This window comes from Diachasma alloeum, unplaced genomic scaffold (assembly GCF_001412515.2).
Source record: "Diachasma alloeum isolate Michigan unplaced genomic scaffold, Dall2.0 Dall_scaffold_00617, whole genome shotgun sequence".
Lineage (NCBI taxonomy): Eukaryota > Metazoa > Arthropoda > Insecta > Hymenoptera > Braconidae > Diachasma > Diachasma alloeum.
The window spans coordinates 385,243-393,046 of record NW_021680749.1 but is presented as its reverse complement, the minus strand read 5'-3'; the positions used below and the strand labels follow the sequence as shown (position 1 = coordinate 393,046).

The following is a 7,804-nucleotide window of genomic DNA, read 5'->3' as shown; positions in this document are numbered from 1 at the left end:
ATCGACCATGATCAATCCTGAATGAAGCCTGATCCAATCTTCATTTTATCGTCCAACGGAAAGTGACTACGCCATTTTCTTTTTCAGAGGTTAACGAAAAAATTAATGAAATTACGTGGAAAAAAAGGATATAAAGACCTATGTAACTGGCCTCGAGGGTTACTCTTCTTGAGAAGAATAATGGGATTGGCACTGCTGCCAGCAGCAGAAATAGAACAAGCTTTCACTAACCTTATTGCAAATACTGACACCGATATTCGTTTGTTTTTTTCTCCATTTCTTGCCTATTACCAAAAGTGGTGGATAAATACTGTCAAACCGGCTAACTATTCAGTCTTTGGATATGAAAGACGAACAAATAATAATATCGAAGCATACCACAGGATTTTGCACATTAGAATGAATGTACATCCCATGATATGGAAATTTACAGGTTTGTTGGTGTTCTTAAAGAATGTAATTCTACATACGCCCCCTATATCTCCCTTTCAAAAAGGTCTTATGTTACTGCGTGCGACCCTCCTCCCTTTCAATTGTGTAAAATACCAGAGTCCATTATTCGCAACCTCACCGACTGACATTTAAAGTAACTACCGTAAGCTTTACCGTTAAGATGGAAGATTATTGTGCATTGTATTAGAAGAGCATAATAATACATTGATATCGCACGCGAAGAGTTGAGTGAATGTTTCAACATTGTATAATTATTTAGAATGTGACGAAACTTGCAACTTCATATTGGTACGTCTACATTGGTACAGGAAGTTTTGGTGTGGTTTGGTGTAAATTTATTTTCTATCAATGTCTACGGAGACATATTAGTACCTTGACGAATCAATTATTCCAGGAACCGTTACCTATTAATCACATTAATGTTTTTTTCTAGAAGATTTGCTCCAACTTCAACTGATTACTTCAACTGAAGTATTATCTTTGCGGCGTGGCTTGAGTGTCAGGAGAATGCTTCAGAGGAAAATTGTTGTGAAAGGAGAAATTATAAAAAGAGTCTGGTTTTTATATACGACAAATCATTTGACTGTTGATCAATTACTAACTGCGGCAAGTCATTTTATAGCTGCAGGTGGGAACCAATTTTTAATTTCGGATCCTCAAGATCTTCGAATTTTCGTCAACGATCTCTGTTTTAATGACATTGGTAGTAGGGATTTTGTAAATTATCGTTATCTTCAATAGTAGTTGTCTGCTCACACTTTCTAACCGTGGAAATCACTGCTCATTATTTTTATTTTTAGTTAATTTGTTTCGCATTCCGCAAATAACAATCATCGACCATATAATAGCTGTTGATGACGATGACCTGCTTGTTGGTAAGTTTTTTATTTATTTTAGAAGCACAAACGCGTGATTAAATGCACGGAAATGAAATGATAGTTTTTGTTTTGAGGTTATACACGTACGAAAAATTTTAATAGAAAACCCTAAAGAATTCGGTAGGAATTTCTGTACAACTTCTATTGGATTTTCTATACGTTTTTTCCCGTCTCTATTGACATGTTCGATAGGATATATTATAGAAAAGTGTTAATCGAAAAAAAAGTCAATAGAATTCCATTTTTTTATAAAATTTTTCAGGCACTAATCATGGAAGGAAAAAAAAATTATCAAAGTTTTTTTTTAGTCATTTTTATTTTCTTCTCTTCAAAAATATCGAATGAAAAAACTTCGAAAATTTGCCGAAAATATTCTATAAACAACGAAATTCTATAAACTTTTTCTATAGAATTTCCTCTTGAACACGTCAAAAGAAACGGCAAAAAACGTATAGCAAATTCAATAGNAATTGATGGTGTTATTGATGATTGATCAATTATTGGAGAATGAGTCGACAATTTAAAAGGTTGGTGGAAGCTTGCCAGCAAAGCGTCGGTCGAGGCTGGAGGTTACGAGGCCTTAGGGACTTAATCATTGTTCAAACTCCATGCAAGCTTGATTTTGTTTTGATAATCGAAGTTCAATCGACCATGATCAATCCTGAATGAAGCCTGATCCAATCTTCATTTTATCGTCCAACGGAAAGTGACTACGCCATTTTCTTTTTCAGAGGTTAACGAAAAAATTAATGAAATTACGTGGAAAAAAAGGATATAAAGACCTATGTAACTGGCCTCGAGGGTTACTCTTCTTGAGAAGAATAATGGGATTGGCACTGCTGCCAGCAGCAGAAATAGAACAAGCTTTCACTAACCTTATTGCAAATACTGACACCGATATTCGTTTGTTTTTTTCTCCATTTCTTGCCTATTACCAAAAGTGGTGGATAAATACTGTCAAACCGGCTAACTATTCAGTCTTTGGATATGAAAGACGAACAAATAATAATATCGAAGCATACCACAGGATTTTGCACATTAGAATGAATGTACATCCCATGATATGGAAATTTACAGGTTTGTTGGTGTTCTTAAAGAATGTAATTCTACATACGCCCCCTATATCTCCCTTTCAAAAAGGTCTTATGTTACTGCGTGCGACCCTCCTCCCTTTCAATTGTGTAAAATACCAGAGTCCATTATTCGCAACCTCACCGACTGACATTTAAAGTAACTACCGTAAGCTTTACCGTTAAGATGGAAGATTATTGTGCATTGTGTTAGAAGAGCATAATAATACATTGATATCGCACGCGAAGAGTTGAGTGAATGTATCAACATTGTATAATTATTTAGAATGTGACGAAGCTTGCAACTTCATATTGGTACGTCTACATTGGTACAGGAAGTTTTGGTGTGGTTTGGTGTAAATTTATTTTCTATCAATGTCTACGGAGACATATTAGTACCTTGACGAATCAATTATTCCAGGAACCGTTACCTATTAATCACATTAATGTTTTTTTCTAGAAGATTTGCTCCAACTTCAACTGATTACTTCAACTGAAGTATTATCTTTGCGGCGTGGCTTGAGTGTCAGGAGAATGCCTCNTTATGTAGATTGGATAGAACACTAAAAAGTGGCATAACGATGAGTAAGGAATCAATATCATAAGTCACATTTAATGAATATTTGAATAAAAACACGTCGTTACACTCATTAACCAAACTCATACGTCTTACTTTTCAGTTATATATACAGCTAAAGACAAAATTTCCCAAGGGAAATGGATTATAAATTGCAATTGACCACATTGTCTTATGTGAAAATAAATATTTTTTCTTCCAAATGGAAGCATTTTAAGAGTGAAAATTCAAGTTTGTTTTTTTTTAATTGGGGCAATTGAATACAGCCTAATAAATCAGAATATGCGTATATTTATGTATACTCATATTTTTTTATGCGGTTGTCTTTATGGCGTTTGATGTGATTGAATTTCTTTTGCTTCCGAATGGGAGCTTTGTAATTAACACGTAACTTGAAGTGAGTGACTTTTTATGACGAGTGTGATTACAACCCTCGCCTTTCGGTTCGCCTTTTTTGGTTCGGGCTTCAAATCTCACACCCGCTCAAAACAACCCTTACCACTGCCTTACGTAAAATACTATTAATTTTTCACATGCGATTTGTTCAGAAAATCAGAAAACAGAAAGTATTGAGAAACGGCGACTTTTCCGCCATGAGGATAGAGCTACGCAAAGTAGTGATTTTATATTAAAAAAAAAAACAATTTTGACAACTAATAATGGAAAAAAAAGTCAACCCTTCGCATTACATCAAGTAGATAGTTTGATGCTGCCATCTCTGATTTTTGGAACGAACTCACTTGGGAAACTGTTTATGTACTGACTGCAATACACAACCCGTAAGGCCCCTCATTGTAGATAATGTATCGTTGGAAATGTGCCACGGAAATCTGCATTATCAGCAGGGAAAAACTTGTAATAATTTTCATGATTGTTCATTTCCCATTTGGAAAGATTGAAGATTGAACAATAACTGTTTCGGTCTAATGTAATATCACATGAAAGTGCACTCTTGGTTTTTCATGGTGCGAATAATTATTATTTAGAATAAAAAGGTTCTCTATAAATTCTTACGCTGACTCATCAGATAATAGATAAACGCATATTTGATAAATCACCTATTAGAAAAATGATTATTTGGTAATTCAAAGGTTCCAGAAAATATTTACGCCCCTTAACATGGGTTTGGATTATTAATGATCCCGTTAATATTATGAACCACACTTATGAACATCTGAATAATTCACGATATGAAAATTCATGAAATGGTATAACACTTAATCCTACATAAATCTTATCCTCATTTTTATGGGTCCATGATAATCGATTCCCGTATTTTTGTAGTTCTGGGAAAAATACTTTCTGAAGGTTAACTGTATCGAATAAGTCATACTCCATGTAATACGGGGTCGGAGTCATACCGACCCCCTATTTTGCATGATCCGTANTCTTTTGCTTCCGAATGGGAGCTTTGTAATTAACACGTAACTTGAAGTGAATGACTTTTTATGACGAGTGTGATTACAACCCTCGCCTTTCGGTTCGCCTTTTTTGGTGCGGGCTTCAAATCTCACACCCGCTCAAAACAACCCTTACCACTGCCTTACGTAAAATACTATTAATTTTTCACATGCGATTTGTTCAGAAAATCAGAAAACAGAAAGTATTGAGAAACGGTGACTTTTCCGCCATGAGGATAGAGCTACTCAAAGTAGTGATTTTATATTTAAAAAAAAAACAATTTTGACAACTAATAATGGAAAAAAAAGTCAACCCTTCGCATTACATCAAGTAGATAGTTTGATGCTGCCATCTCTGATTTTTGGAACGAACTCACTTGGGAAACTGTTTATGTACTGACTGCAATACACAACCCGTAAGGCCCCTCATTGTAGATAATGTATCGTTGGAAATGTGCCACGGAAATCTGCATTATCAGCAGGGAAAAACTTGTAATAATTCATGATCTGTTCATTTCCCATTTGGAAAGATTAAAGATTGAACAATAACTGTTTCGGTCTAATGTAATATCACATGAAAGTGCACTCTTGGTTTTTCATGCTGCGAATAATTATTATTTAGAATAAAAAGGTTCTCTATAAATTCTTACGCTGACTCATCAGATAATAGATAAACGCATATTTGATAAATCACCTATTAGAAAAATGATTATTTGGTAATTCAAAGGTTCCAGAAAATATTTACGCCCCTTAACATGGGTTTGGATTATTAATGATCCCGTTAATATTATGAACCACACTTATGAACATCTGAATAATTCACGATATGAAAATTCATGAAATGGTATAACACTTAATCCTACATAAATCTTATCCTCATTTTTATGGGTCCATGATAATCGATTCCCGTATTTTTGTAGTTCTGGGAAAAATACTTTCTGAAGGTTAACTGTATCGAATAAGTCATACTCCATGTAATACGGGGTCGGAGTCATACCGACCCCCTATTTTGCATGATCCGTAACTTTCCAACTCGGAGACATACCATACTTCGACAAATACAGTTTCGGCTGACCGTACCCAAACCAGCGCGAGTTGGATACTAACCTACCTTACCAAACACCGCGCTTTATCGTTCGGTAAACCGATGCTTGAAAATATTCTGGTGATTCGAAATATCTCGGCTGTATCTAGAATATTTTTTCGATAAAAATGAAGAATTTCGAAAGCTGACGGCTCTTTTCCACGGTAAGTTATAGTAAATTATAACGATTCACTACCATATTTAGATTTAAAAAAAGACGTTTACTTAATCAAAATAAATACTTTTTTAGTCGATCATGACATCACTGATTGGAGGGCAAAGAGAATTAATTAATTAATGTGAAATAATTCTACATTTAGATAAATGAATGAATTATTTGATTCTAATCGATGATTCATTTAAAATTAATTATTCCTGTCATACAATTGAAATATTTTCATTGAAATGAATACATGGTTTCATAATGTTCCAACAAAAATATGATTTAAATGAATAAAAAATTCTCCAATGGAGAAGTTCAGCAGATCTAAAAGCGTCATGTCTCTGAGGATACTAGGATCGAACAAATAAAAAAAAAATACTTTTTTTTCTAGACACGACTGATGAAATTTTTCTGAATCTCTCAGAACAGAGATCCCAAGATCTCATTCCGGATGACCCAGATGATGACCTACTGTACGTGAAATTTCAGTGCCATTATAAAAGTTTCTCCAGAGCAGTCTTACTGGGCTACTTCACTTTATATCCAGTACGTAAAAGAAATTCTATTATGTAATCAGTGTGATTAATGTTTTGCTTTCATAACTATATAGTACGTTATTTAGAAAATCTTAAACTCAAAGTTGGAAGCTGCCAATGAGGAGGCTTTGACTCATGATAGTGATGGTGATAATGATGATAATGACGTCGAAATGATAATGAGTAGTTAAATTTCCAATCTCTCCGTAGAGGAAAAACGACTGTTAGATGATGATGCACCAGAACCCGAATTAGATGCATCTAGAGACACTACGAATAACTTCCGTACAACATTGATCAGGAAACTTTGGGAATTGGCTTTAAAAGAAATTATTGACGCTGAGTTATTGAAAAATACTCAAAAGTTGGTGAGTGAAATTAATCGTAGCAACATATTATTTGTGTATTAAACAGAATTTTTAGATAATTAGGAAGTTTTTAGGACCTTGAAGAACTTCTCTTTTCAAGTGTGTATGGCAGAGGAGTATTAAAAACTTATGGTGACAATGGAAAATTAGAAGACGAAGAGAGATCAAAGCTAGCTGATATTCTTTTACAGTGGGTCTTACAACAACATTCAGAGTAACTTTAAATCTGAGCAATATGAAAAATTTAATGATAAAGTACTAAAAAGCTTTAAGTCGACTTGACTCTTCACGGAGTTTTCGAGAAATATTTCCGAAATTAAGGGATATAGCCAAAATTTGTTATTACACTTTTTGTAGCTCTCAATTTGCTTTATAAAAAAGTTTGTGAAAGAAATTTTGTATCTCCCTTAGATTCCGTAATATTCATTGAAACTTGGCCAATAGTCAAAATCTACTTGAAGCGCTTTATCGTATCACTACTGAATTTCAGTCAGGTTATTCAATAATTCTTTGTTTTAGGCCTCAAAGTGATGTACTTATCATTTTGAGTAATAAAATTTTACAATACTTCGAAGGTGAACCAGTAAGTATAACTTCGAGTCGATTTTTTACGAAATGTAATTATCGCTTGTTCTTTAAAGAAGAAAGACATGCAATGATTGACATTTACATTTATATTCTTGTTTTGTCATTCCCTTTTTTTCCTTTTAATTAGGATAATTAGGATATCTACTATATACCTGCTGGGAAGCAGCCTCATGGAACATTTTTATGGCACAAGATACGACTCGACAATGGCAGTTGTTATTGAACTCGGCGAGGAGTTCGTAATATTTGGGAATATCGAGAGAATTTGTCTCATTGGAACGAAAGTATTTATTGGGGGACAAATTTTTTTTCCAAATATTTGGATGATGATCATTATGATTCAGAATATTTCTTCACTGCATACGACAAGTTGATATTCTTTTCTCCCACTCACATTCGATCAGGATTCAACGGAAAACGATATGCAATGCATAAATACCGCATATAAAATTTTATTAAGAATTCTACGCATTTTTGTAATCGACAATTTTTGTAATAAACGTAGATAAAGTAGTTTAAATTTTTTTCTATCATTCTAGCCGTCGCCTTACATCGTCTGACCCTTGTAATCATTCGCTATTGTGCTGTTCGGGAAAAATCAAAATTCCACGGACATTTTAGGAGTAATTTTCAACACTTTGATTCGAAGAAAATTAATTCTTACTTTTTCAAGTTTCCGCAATGTTC

General features: G+C 34.0%; 1 long non-coding RNA gene across 1 annotated transcript; it reads left to right on the top strand.

The window, feature by feature from the left end:
- Positions 1 to 254: 254 nt before the first annotated feature.
- Positions 255 to 1,335, top strand: LOC107043700. The gene is made up of 3 exons (XR_001461265.1): positions 255 to 433; positions 887 to 1,156; positions 1,254 to 1,335. It is a non-coding gene; the product is annotated as an uncharacterized LOC107043700 (long non-coding RNA).
- The last annotated feature ends 6,469 nt before the right edge of the window (positions 1,336 to 7,804 follow it).